Source organism: Mauremys reevesii, linkage group 4 (genome assembly GCF_016161935.1).
Source record: "Mauremys reevesii isolate NIE-2019 linkage group 4, ASM1616193v1, whole genome shotgun sequence".
Taxonomy (NCBI): Eukaryota; Metazoa; Chordata; order Testudines; family Geoemydidae; genus Mauremys; species Mauremys reevesii.
In genome coordinates this window covers 98843821-98857398 of record NC_052626.1, presented here as the reverse complement: position 1 = coordinate 98857398, position 13578 = coordinate 98843821, and positions in this window count along the sequence as shown.

Here is a 13578-nt window from a genome sequence, read left to right as displayed (position 1 = left end):
TAATCCCCGGCCCCCCCGGGGGGGGGGGGTAGGTGCCCACTCAATATATGCTGTAAAACAGGGTGAGTTGCATGTTTCAGTTTATGCTAACGCCCAATCATGGGTGCGTTTAGTCCATTAAATACGGCAGCGCACATCTCGATTTCACTGTTCCCGCTTCCCAACATGAAAACAGTAAAGCTTAGATCAGTGCGTGTTTAATGCTTAACCCAATAAATAATCTAAAACTGAGGATAAACTGAGCCAGGTCTTCCTGATTAACCCATTAAACATGGGTTATACCTCAAGGTGAGACTTCAATATATACGGTAATGTCCAGCTAGAATTGCGTGTTTTATTGAGTATATATGGTACCCTGTTTAGCCTATTGAATATAACAGTAAATACGATCATGCAGTTAAGTATGGTAATGCTCAGGTGAGGTTGAATGTTTAACTGCTATACTTGGTAGCACACTATCTCAACCAGAGCTCATTGTGTTTTAACCCAGTAAATATAGTAATGCAGAGAAGGAGTCAATAAATATGGGAATACAGGGTCTCCTTTAACAATGTGGGTAATTAACCACTGGAACAACTTACCAAAGCTGGTGGTGGATTCTCCTTCACTGGCAATTTTTAAATCTAGATGTCTAAAAGTTGTGCTCTAGGTCAGTCAGGAATTACTTTGAATATATGCTCAGGCCTGAGTTATACAGGAGGTCAGAGTACTGTAGATGATCTCAATGGTCCCTTCTGGCCTTAGAATCTGTGGGATAGTTACTTGGTGGAGTGCTAAGTGTACCATGACTGGAGGGACAGCACTTTAAGCCCTTAGCAGCTGGTGAGTTCCAAAAAGCACTTATATGTGTAACTTACACAATAGGATAATTAACTGGCAGAAAAATTTGTTGACTAAACAGTTACAACAAAGTAGGCCCTAGCATAGTCCCTAGGGAATCCAAAAGAGGATAGCACTTCTCAGGCCTAGTACGTTGGATTTATGTCCATACCTTTCTGGGAGGTCCTCCTCTGAAAAGGATCTATCTCCACATCCTGTTTAGTCCATCAAGGGATCTTTGTGCTAGAAAGCTGTCCTATGACTTCAGCCCAAAAGCCTAAATCTCACAATCTCAACCTGCTCATTTTGGATCGGGAACAGTGCCCTTTCCAAGTGTGCTACTAGCCACTTCACACCACTCACTGAAAGAGTAGGACTTCTTGCTCCCATAACTATAGCAGACATAGATCACCATTCAAATACCTTTTAGCCTAGGGGTGCCCTGAGTGGGGAGTCAGGAAACCATTACTTAAAATCTCACTTCTGTGCATTACTGTCTATTTTTCTATGTATTTCATAATCATTAATAGCCTAACTAAACTTGGAGGCAGCAAGTATCATTTCTTCATTTTACAAGTAGTTGATTGAGAGGTTGCACAAAATGATTTCTAGCAGATTTAGGACTAGAACCCAAGTTTCTACTATGGTAGACCCAAATTTCTGTCATACTGCCTTTCAGGCTTGAACATCCCAAATCTATGGCCTTAGCTATTTGTTTGTGCCTCTAATTGTAATCCACATTCCCATCTCAGAGCCAGGAGCAAAACCCAGAAATGTGAAGCCCCAACATTCCACTGCTTTTGAGCAAATAGTTGTATAAACCACTGGTGAAGGGAATGTCACAGCCTCATGGAGGGCTGACAAATAACAGTTATTCCTTTAGATCAAATGATAGATGCCTTTGCTGCAGTACACACAATCCAGAATTCAAACCAATGGAGGAGGGGGTCCATAACCTTGTGTATGATGGAATTTCTGTTTCTCCCTTTTTTCTTCCTTTTTTAAAAATCTTTATTAAATTGACATAAGAAAACATCATTAACAACACATTTCATAGTTAAAAACATTATATTCTGTCAATTATGGTGTGACACACATTAGCCAAGTGTTCCACTTTTTGGTCATTTGTCACCTATTTTGCTTACTTACATCACACACTGCCAGGTTTGAAGAATTATATGTGTGAAGACTTCAGGGATATAGCTCTAGAATGGCCATGTTCCCTGAGGGCAGCATGTGGTTTCAGTTCAATTGGAAACAATAGAAAATGTCAGCCATCTTTACTAGGGGCTCATTAATTTCCCCTGCCCCACCCACTCCCCTTATGAAAGAGTGACCTTAGAGTTATTGCACTGAATGCAGCATGTATGATTACCTACCTTGTGGGCAGGTCACGTATGTGTGCATTCACTGCAAGGAGTTCATAGCCCTCAGAGACAAAGTATGGGCTCTTGAGACCACAATGGCTGAACTGGAGGAGCTAAGACAGACAGAGAGATATATAGATGAGACTTTCTGGGACACAGTAGAGCTGGCCCACCCCCAGTCTGACAGCGTCTGTGCTGTTGAGGATGATGAAAATCTCGGGGAAGGAGAACATCAAACTGGCGAGGAGGAAAACAATCCCTTAGTTAGGATTAGGGAGACCAGGTAGCAACTGTGAAAAACCGGTACAGGGAGCAGGGGTAATAGGTTCCTGTATAAGACAAAGCCCCCAAATATTGGGACAGTCCCAATAATATCGGGATGTCTGGTCACCCTAGTTGGGACCTTCCCTCCAGATGATGTCATGGCATCCTCTCACACTGAGGATATCTCTCTAGGGGAGGGAATCCCAGTTAGTGGGGAGAGATAGATAATGGGGGGAATCAACCATTAGAAATATAGCTGGGTCTGTGATAACCGGCAGAACCTCATGGTGAACTGCCTGTTGGAGGCAAAGGTTGTAAATGTCTTGAGACATCTAGGAAGAATTAAGAGCAATTGCCAGGGAGGAGCTGATGGTCATGGTACATGTAGGTACCAATGACATAGGGAAGGTAGGAGAGAGATCCTGAAGGTCAAGTTTAGCCTGCAAGGAAGAAATTAAAGTCCAGAACCTCCATGGTACATTCTCTGAAATGCTTCCAGTTCCGCGTGCAAGGCCAAGTTAGTCAGAATTGCAGAGTCTCTGTGCCTGGATGAGACAATGATGTAGGGAGGAGGGGTTTAGGTATATTAGGAACTGGTGAACCTTTTGGGAAAGGAGCAGTCTATACAGGAAGGATGGGCTCCACCTAAACCAAAATGGAACCAGACTACTGGCATGTAAAATTAAGAAGGTCATAGAGGAGTTTATAAATTAAGGGCTGAGGAAAAGTTGATAGGTAAGAAGAAGCACATGGTTGAACAGAGACATCTCATAGGGGAAGATCTATTAACAGGGAATCTCTATATCCTAGTAAAGAGGTGAGGATAGAAGCTGGTGAAGTACAGTTAGGAACTGAAGAGAAACAGTCAATGAAAAAGAGTCCCATTCAATTACATCACATGAAGGCAGACAACTACAAAGTGACAATTTTTATAAGTGCTTGTATACAAATGCTAGAAGTCTAAATACTAAGATGGGTGAACTTCAGTACCTGATATTAAATGAAGATACTGATATAATAGGCATTGCAGAAATTTGGTGGAATAATGACAATCAAGGGGACCCGGTAATACCAGGGTACAAAATATATACAAATGACAGTGTAGGTCACTCTGGTGGGGATGTGGCACTACATGTGAAAGAAAGCATAGAGTCAGATATACACCTCTACCCCGATATAACACTGTCCTTGGGAGCCAAAAAATAGGTGAAACCGCGTTATATTGAACTTGCTTTGATCCGCCGGAGCGCGCAGCCCCCCCCCCGCCCTGGAGCGCTGCTTTACCGGGTTCTATACGAATTTGTGATATATCGGGTCGCATTAGATCATGATAGAGGTATAGTAAACATCTTAAATGACTCAAACTATACCATAGAATCTCTATGGATAGAAATTTCATGCTTGAATAATTAAGAATATAGCAGTAGAAATATACTACCGACCACCTGACCAGGATGGTGATGATTGTGAAATATGCAGAGAGATTAGAGAGGCTTTAAAAATAGAAACCTCAATAATAAGGGAGGATTTCAACTATCTCCATATTGACTGGGTATATGTCACCCCAGAATGTGATGCAGATATAAAGTTGACCATTTGTGATCCCAGATGCTGTGCCCATCAACTACTTGGCATTGCCTCAGAGTAGTAGTGGTCATTGAAACAACTAAAAATAAATTGTAATGTTAATAATCCAATTAATGGACTATTCCTCCCTCCTTGGAATTCCAAGGAATATGAAAAAAGTTAACCATTGAACATTATATTTTCTTCTTGGAAGGCTCTCTGTACCGGGGATAACAGTACTTACTAATCTGCCTCAGTATTGTGTTGTGAAGATCACTCTGAAGTTGAAAAATACTGTATAAGTGCTAATTGTCATAATTAGTTAATAATAGCACTCTCTACCTTGTCTATTTTATGCTCTTTTTGGTACTTCTGAGGTAAATCTGTTAGCTATTTTACTACACACAGAAATTGTCAGTGGAGATTCAGATATACTTGATGTCATAACTTAAATGTTTAGCCAAACAGAATGCCCATTCCTAGCACCATAGGCAGAAACTCTGTGTAATATGCAAAAACAGAACATCTGCCTGGGGAAGGATCCTGAAGGCTCAAACTGTAAATAATAAATAAAGTAAATGAAGACATTAATTAAATTTGATTAAACTTAATGTAAATAGGACAACGATTGAAACAATACTATCAAAGTTGGTAATCTCTGATGAAGTTAGGAGAGAGAAAAATATGGCTAACTATAAATCAGTAAGTGGCCAAGACAACTTTCTAGACTAAGATGGTTAAGGTAGCCAATGTTGTGAATGGCTTTGCTCCACAATCCACTGGGAATAATAGGGACTGAAAACAGTTACTGTTTACAGTTATCCCATAGTATAATACACATGCATATCTTCAAAGTGCATTATAGAATTAAATTGTGTTCTTTACTATCCTGTCTGCTAAGTCTCGCTCAGTGTACCACATGGTATGTAACACATGCTGCATTGCAATTATGCAGAGACCAGGGCCGGCTCCAGGCACCAGCGGAGGAAGCACGTACCTGGGGCGGCACATGCTAAGAGTTGGCATTCCGTCCATTCTTGGGGCGGCACAGTCCGGGCATTGGTTTTGTTGTTGTAAATTAAGCTGTCATGGGATAAAAGGAAAGGTCCTTTCATGGATTGAGAACTGGTTAAAGGACAGGGAACAAAGGGTAGGAATTAATGGTAAATTCTCAGAATGGAGAGGGGTAACTAGTGGTGTTCCCCAAGGGTCAGTCCTAGGACCAATCCTATTCAATTTATTCATAAATGATCTGGAGAAAGGGGTAAACAGTGAGGTGGCAAAGTTTGCAGATGATACTAAACTACTCAAGATAGTTAAGACCAAAGCAGATTGTGAAGAACTTCAAAAAGATCTCACAAAACTAAGTGATTGGGCAACAAAATGGCAAATGAAATTTAATGTGGATAAATGTAAAGTAATGCACATTGGAAAAAATAACCCCAACTATACATACAACATGATGGGGGCTAATTTAGCTACAACGAGTCAGGAAAAAGATCTTGGAGTTATCGTGGATAGTTCTCTGAAGATGTCCACGCAGTGTGCAGAGGCGGTCAAAAAAGCAAACAGGATGTTAGGAATCATTAAAAAGGGGATAGAGAATAAGACTGAGAATATATTATTGCCCTTATATAAATCCATGGTACGCCCACATCTCGAATACTGTGTACAGATGTGGTCTCCTCACCTCAAAAAAGATATTCTAGCACTAGAAAAGGTTCAGAAAAGAGCAACTAAAATGATTAGGGGTTTAGAGAAGGTCCCATATGAGGAAAGATTAAAGAGGCTAGGACTCTTCAGTTTGGAAAAGAGAAGACTAAGGGGGGACATGATAGAGGTATATAAAATCATGAGTGATGTTGAGAAAGTGGATAAGGAAAAGTTATTTACTTATTCCCATAATACAAGAACTAGGGGTCACCAAATGAAATTAATAGGCAGCAGGTTTAAAACAAATAAAAGGAAGTTCTTCTTCACGCAGCGCACAGTCAACTTGTGGAACTCCTTACCTGAGGAGGTTGTGAAGGCTAGGACTATAACAATGTTTAAAAGGGGACTGGATAAATTCATGGTGGCTAAGTCCATAAATGGCTATTAGCCAGGATGGGTAAGAATGGTGTCCCTAGCCTCTGTTCGTCAGAGGATGGAGATGGATGGCAGGAGAGAGATCATTTGATCATTGCCTGTTAGGTTCACTCCCTCAGGGGCACCTGGCATTGGCCACTGTCGGTAGACAGATACTGGGCTAGATGGACCTTTGGTCTGACCCGGTACGGCCTTTCTTATGTTCTTATGTTGTTGTTTTGTTTTGCTTCAGCAGTTCGGGCAGCAGTCCAAGCGGCTTTTTTTTTTTTTTTTTGGCTTGGGGCAGCAAAAATGGTAGAGCTGGCCTTGGCAGAGACTAGCTGGAGCAAGGAGCATGTCATGAGTACATGTTTGTTAATATAATCACAAGATGCAACTTCTTTTCTGACCCTGCTGCTGCTCTAATTCCTTCAGAATTAATATAAAACCCTGCCACAAGCTTCAAGTTTGCCCATTGCCTGTTTCAGCATTGGCAGATGCCATACATATATAATATGTACATGTCCCCAGAAGTTCTTAGTGAGTTAGCTTTAAACTGAACATATGAGAGTTTTCTCAAATTATATATATCTATTCAAGGGTGGGGGAAGCTTTTCTGAACCACTGAAAAGAAACAAAATATTTTGACAACTACTAGGGTGGTGACTAAATGGTCAGACATGGGACAGCTCTCTTTGAGGGTAGCTGGTGGGAACATTTTATTTTTATCAGATTAAAAAAACTGTGCCTTCCCTCAGTGGACCTTTCGCCTGACCAAATTTATGTATGTGTTTTTTTCCTTCTCTTAGGCAGGCAGAGAATATGTTGGATGGCCGAACCATTGACATTGTTGCAGACTAAGCTCTGTTTCCTGACTGTCAGGAAAAGGAGAGAGAGGGCCTGATCCCTCAAGGTTCTAACTAACCAAGTTAATTTCAAAATGTGAAGCAATACTCAGCTGTTTGTTGGTACTGTTTCCTCAGAGGTAGAGGCAAGTTGTATTTTCAGAGTCCTTTATTCCCACTCCCATCAATTAGTCATGGCTTCTTTGTGACCTCCAGAGGGGAAAAATATGGGCTTGCTCCCTTTTTTTGGTTCTTTTTGATGTATAAAGAAGCCATAAAAGGATTTTGTTTTATTTTTTTAAGACATTCAGGGCTTGTCTACATTTAAAACGCTACAGCAGCACAGCTGCGCCACAACAGCAGCACCACTGTAGCACTTCAGTGTAGACCAGGGGTCTGCAACCCGCGGCTCCGGAGCCACATGCGGCTCTTCAGCCTCCTTGTTGTGGCTACCTTTGGCCTTGACAAAAGAAAAAAAAAGAAAAAAAAAAGAATAACAGTTATTTATTAATTTAATTTTTATTTATATATTATTTTATTTTTGTTTATTTTGTTGCACAGTTATCTTGGAGTTCGAGGTGACACTTTAACATCGAATTTTTAAAAAGTTTTTATAATTTGTCAATTAAAATATGCGTCACATCCACGTCTATAGCCCTCGCCTTTACCTGCAGGCGGCTTCTTGAGTGTGCGACCCCCGCAGTAAGCTAACCATGAATACATCCCAAAAAAGAAAAATCTCAGAAGAAAATAGAGAGTTTAATTCTGCATGGACAGATTCCTTTGCCTTCACTGCCAACGACGCTGGCTTACCTGTGTGCTTGATATGTGGCGAGAAATTAGCAAACAACAAAAAATGTCATGTTGAAAGACATTTTCAAAACAAGCACTCAGCATTTTCTGAAAAGTACCCAACTGAAGATGGGCGAAAGAGCGATTTCGGAACTACTACGGAAAGTTGAGCAGAGCAAACATACTTTCAAGAAGTGGATCAACTCTCCAAACTCAACTACAGCTGCTAGTTTTGTGGCAGCTCATGAGATCGTAAGGAGGGGGAAGCCATTCACAGACGGAGAATACATGAAAGAATCGTTCATAAAAATATCAGAGCATCTATTCTCCGAATTCAAAAACAAACAGGAAATTATTCAGAAAATTAAAGAAATGCCTCTCTCTGCAAAGACTGTCAAGGACAGGACCATTAAAATGGCAACAAACATCACCAGTAAGCAAATTGATGACATCAATTCAGCTCAAGCATATTCAATTGCCTGTGATGAGTCAAGTGATGTAAACTGATATTGAACAGACAGCACTGTTATGCAGATATGTGAACTCTGATGGGCCGCAGGAAGAACTGATTGAACTCATACCGCTAAAGGGCCAAACGCGGGGACAGGACATTTGTGAGGCTGTTTTGAGTTGTCTAAAAGCCAAAGAAATAAACACCACTCACCTGGTGTCAGTGTCTACTGATGGTGCACCCAGTATGAGAGGAGCACAGAAGGGTTTTGTGAATTTACTTCAAAAGTCGCTGGATCGAGAGCTGATGACGTTTCACTGCATCTTGCACCAAGAAGCACCGTGCGCTCAAACATTCCCCCCTGCATGTGTGGAAATGATGAACCTCGTTATTAAGATGTGAACAAAATAATTGCAAACGGGTTAAACCACCGACAGTTTTGTTCATGGTTAGATGAAGTCGAGAGCGCATTTTTGGATCTCCTGCTGCACAACAGAGTTCGGTGGCCGTCAAGGGGAGACATGCTGAAACGCTTCGCTGCTTGTCTGGAACATGTGAAAACCTTCTTGGAAAGCAAAGGCCTCAGCTATCCCGAACTGGGAGACCTCAATTGGCTGGAAAAGTTTTATTTCATGGTGGCTATGACAAGTCACTTAAACACGCTGAATAAAAATCTCCAGGGAAAGGGAAGCATGGCCCTGCAGTTGCTGGAGGATGTTCTGGCGTTTGAGCGCAAGATGACAGTGTTTGCCAGAGATGTACAGAGAGGTACGCTCTCTCACTTCCCCTCCCTGAGAGAGTTCAAAGAAGAGAACAATCACATAAATTGTGATTATTTACACTGTGCAATTATGGCAATGCAAGCTGCATTTGGAGAAAGATTCAGCGAGTTCAGAAAGGAAAAAAAACACTCTGTCCTTCCCTGTCACACCGCTGGACATCGACCCATCCTTGCTGAACATATCCGCATTCACAGGGATAAGTCAGCCCGATCTTGAAATTGAACTGGCCGACATAGCGGATAAAGACTTATGGGTGTCCAAGTTCAAAAGCCTGACAGCGGATCTTGAAGAATTCGCCCGTCAGAAGGCCACTCTCGCTAAAGAGCACAAATGGAATTATATTGAAAACCTCCCCAAACCCGACAAACTTGTTTTTGAAACATGGAGTGCCATTCCCGACACGTATATGAACATGAAAAAGTATGCATTTGGAGTCCTGTCCATCTTTGGCTCAACATACTTATGCGAGCAAGTTTTCTCAAGCATGAACTTCATAAAGTCCAAATATCGCTCCCGCCTCACAAATGAGAGCCTACAGTCCTGTGTGAAGATCAAAGTCACATCTTACAGCCCCGACATAGGGAAGATCAGCATCGAGCTTCAGAAACAGAAGTCACATTAAACAGGTGAGAACACATAGCATTTAATAGGCTATTATTATTCAGAAAAAAACATTTATTTCAGACCCGGAGCTGATGTAGTTTTTTATTGTATGTTCAGGTGCTTCGGTTGATTGCTGGCCGAGAAAGAAACCCGAAGAGGATGAGAGCACACTGAAATGGACTTGTCAAAAAACGTTCCTAATTTTATGTTTACTTTTTAAAAACTGCTATGCTGCAACTATATTTTTTTTTATATTAAAGTGGGCTACGTTTTATTTTAATTTTACACAAATACGGGAAGGACTCAAAAAGGCCTGCATAGTTCAATGTTTAATTTATTTCAAAGTAGGCCTACACATGCACACTGCACTTCTGTTTGTTGTATTCTGTTGTTGTAACAGGTAAAATTTAAAAAAGATTAAAACTTTTAAAAGTTTATAAGCAGTGTTATGTTTTGCGGCTCCAGACTATTTTTCTTTAGTGGAAGAGGGGGCAAAATGGCTCTTTTGATAATAAAGGTTGCCGACCCCTGGTGTAGACATTACATATGCTAACAGGAGGGATTCTCCCATCTTTGTAGATAATAAACCACCCCAAGAGGTGGTAGCTAGGTCCAGAACAGAAAAATTCTTCTGTCAACCTAGCACTGTCTACACAGGGACTTAGGTCAGTTTAATTATGCCACAGTGTGGATTTTTCTGACCACTGACAGATGTAGTTAAATTGACCTAGTTACCTGGTGTAGGCCAGGCCTCAGGTCTTGTCTAACCAGGATCACTCTTTGGTGACTGAAGAATTTAGTAAAATGTTGATACCACTAAAGGCTGAAAGCTGATCACTGGAGAGCTGAGGGGATTTTTAGTCAGCTTAAAACTCTGTGGTTTTTGTTCACTTTTGTTAACATCTATTTAATGCCAATGCATAATGAATAAAGCTAAGGTTATGTCAAAGAAGTCACAGAATCCATGACTTCCAGAGACCTCCTGACATTTTCCACTTCAGCCCCTGGGACAGTAGGGCTGGAGCTCCCAGCTGCCATGGAGGGAAGGGGAACCCCATTTTGTCACCGTTGTTTTTAGTAAAAGTCAGAGACAGGTCATGGACTTCCATTAATTTTTGTTTATTGCCCATGGTCTGTTCATGACTTTTGCTAAAAATAACTGTGACAAAATCTTAGCCTTAAGAATGAACACTTGGCCCTTGTCTAGAGTAGGATTTAAAGGTGTGATGTTAGCATGTTTTAGCTAAGAGGTACTAATGAACATGAAAGGTCTAGTCTAGACAAGGTATGCTGGGCAGTTCCTCAGCTGGTGTAAATTGTCAGCACAAAAATTTGATTTCAATGGATCTATGATAATCTACACCAGGTGATGATCTGCCCCACAGCCTTTACCACATGCTAAACTGTTTGAGTTAAAGCCTAGATGGTAAATTACCAGATGGGTGTACAGGGTTGACCTTGACTAACTACACTGAGGTAAAAACTACCTGCACCCTATCTCCATTAGGATTTTGTATCAAGATAGTTATTGCAATGTGAAAATGCACCTTTTGTGCAGCCAAGGCATAGCCCTCATCCAGACAAGATCTTGGTTGAAAGGATGTTTCTGTTAATGTTTCAGTGGACACATTTCATCCCTTCAATTAAAGTGTGAAAACTCACAATAAGTATCTGAGACCAATTCTAGGAAAAACAGTGAAGACCAGCTTTGATGTTCTTGATATTTCTAAAGTAAAAAATAGGCAGGCTTTTTTGTACATAATAAATGAGCATAAAAGGACAAAAACTCCTTTTCAGGTCACCTTTATTCATCTATTCAGCTTTTCTATAGGGAAGTCTTCTGATAACAGCATATTTCTTTAGAAGGTAAATTCCCTAAGGGCTGATCTATACACAGATCGTTTGAGAACAGATTTAAATAAATTGCTTTAGAAACTGATTTAATTAAATCGGTGGAAACCTTCTTACATTGACACACTTATTTCAGATTGAGAGTGCCCTGCTTTGATGTAGTTTAAGGCCTTATCTACACATAAAGGTTTTTCAGTATAACCCAAAGAGTAAATTTAAACCATTACTATTATACCAGTAACCCAGGTCAACATTCTAGGCATGTCTACACTACAGCTACAACAGCAGCAGAGCTATGGCACAGTGCCATAACATACACACTCTCTACATCAGTGGAAGAGTTTTTACCATGGGCGTAGTTAATCCGTCTCTCCGAGAGCCAGTAGCTAGATCTTTAGTACAGCAAAATGCTCTTTAAGGATGCTCACATATCCTCATGTGTCTTAAATTGCCCGTTTGTGTGTAATGCAGTTAAAACATGTAGAATACTGTGTAAACAATAAGAAATGTCTGCCAGAAATTAAACCTCTGGCATTTTTATGACTGAATTTATTCAAATTATAAAATACCCCAAATAAACTGTACGTGGGATATCCCCTACTTGCATTTGCAAGGAACGGGATTTGTGTGTTTTGATGAGCTCATCCCTTCTATTTACATTAGATCATGCTAAAGAGTTTCAGGATACAGACTGGTGAGTCAGCAGCCACACAAAAGAGAAATCAGGGTGGAATTCACTGATAAAAATGAATAGAAAAGTGCCATCAAGGAGATAAACACAATAAACACCTCTCTAGTGGTTGGAAAGCTCTGCTTGTAGTGAATAAAGGATTAAAAATGTCTTGGAGCCATATCCAAAGATAAAAGAGAGCTTTTATTCAAGTGAGTCAGTGCTCAAGGAGAAAATGGAGAAATAGGGATCAAACAGCAAGTGAGGTTAAGGATTTCACATATCAAATTCAGCTGAGTCTGAACTACAAAAATCAGACACTCAGAATTTCTTCCCCTTGCAGTTTGTTTATGGAATATATTTTCTTCTCACTATATACATTATAACAAATTAGGGCAGACAGTTTTTTTCTTGGCACCCATATCATTACACCTGTACCCCGATATAACGCCACCCGATATAACATGAATTCGGATATAACGTGGTAAAGCAGCACTCGGGGGGGGGGGCAGGGCTGCGCACTCCGGTGGATCAAAGCAAGTTCGATATAAGGCAGTTTCACCTATAACGCGATAAGATTTTTTGGCTCCTGAGGACAGTGTTATATCGAGGTAGAGGTGTATTTAACTTGCTTTTCATTACTGTTTAATCAAACAGAAGCAGAGTACAAACTGATAATGTATAGTAGCTCTGATGTGCCATACAATACAGTATGTCTAAACATATGGGGCCAGATTCTCAGCTCTAAAACAGCCCTTTTTTAGCACTCTGGTGCAAAAGGGACCATAAAGGCTGCTTACCTGGCCAGCTAAGAATTTCCATCTGCATGAGGGGAAACCCCTGGTGATGTATAGGCTGCTACTGGCCATGGAGCTTTTCTACTTAGACTTCCCCTTTCTTATGTTTTAATGCAAGAAGGATTAGGGCCATTATATCCTGTTGCCAAGCAGAAAAAGATACAAGTGTCCAGGAATGAACCTCTACCTTTCTAACCAAACCTCTTTGAAGCCCCCACTCTCATACTTTACTAGCAGTGCAAACCCCTTCCCCCACACCCCCAGGCCTTACTACAGACACACAAAACTTTACCAAAACAGAAAATCAAATCCCCTAAAATACAGCTCTCTCCTTTAAAACATCAGGAGAGGAGGGGACTTCCTACTGCAGGCCAGGAAACATCAAATGGTCTCTGGACACACCAACAATTACCAATAATTAAAGGAACAGCAGACAACCACCCACCTCACCCTGCCAAAGGGCAAATAACCTCATCATAGCTCACCATTCAGACTCAAATACCTAAGTTCTGGGAATGAATGCAGGAAGAAAATCTTTAGCAGATCCAAAGACAATGGAGGGATTCTAGACTATCTAGGCTTAAAGCATCCAACCATTCTGTAGCCATTGATTAGATGAAAGTACAAATCTTCCAAATGCAGTAAAGTCCTTTTGTCACCTCATTCTCATCTGCTGACACTAACCTGGTACTAGCCACCCCAAA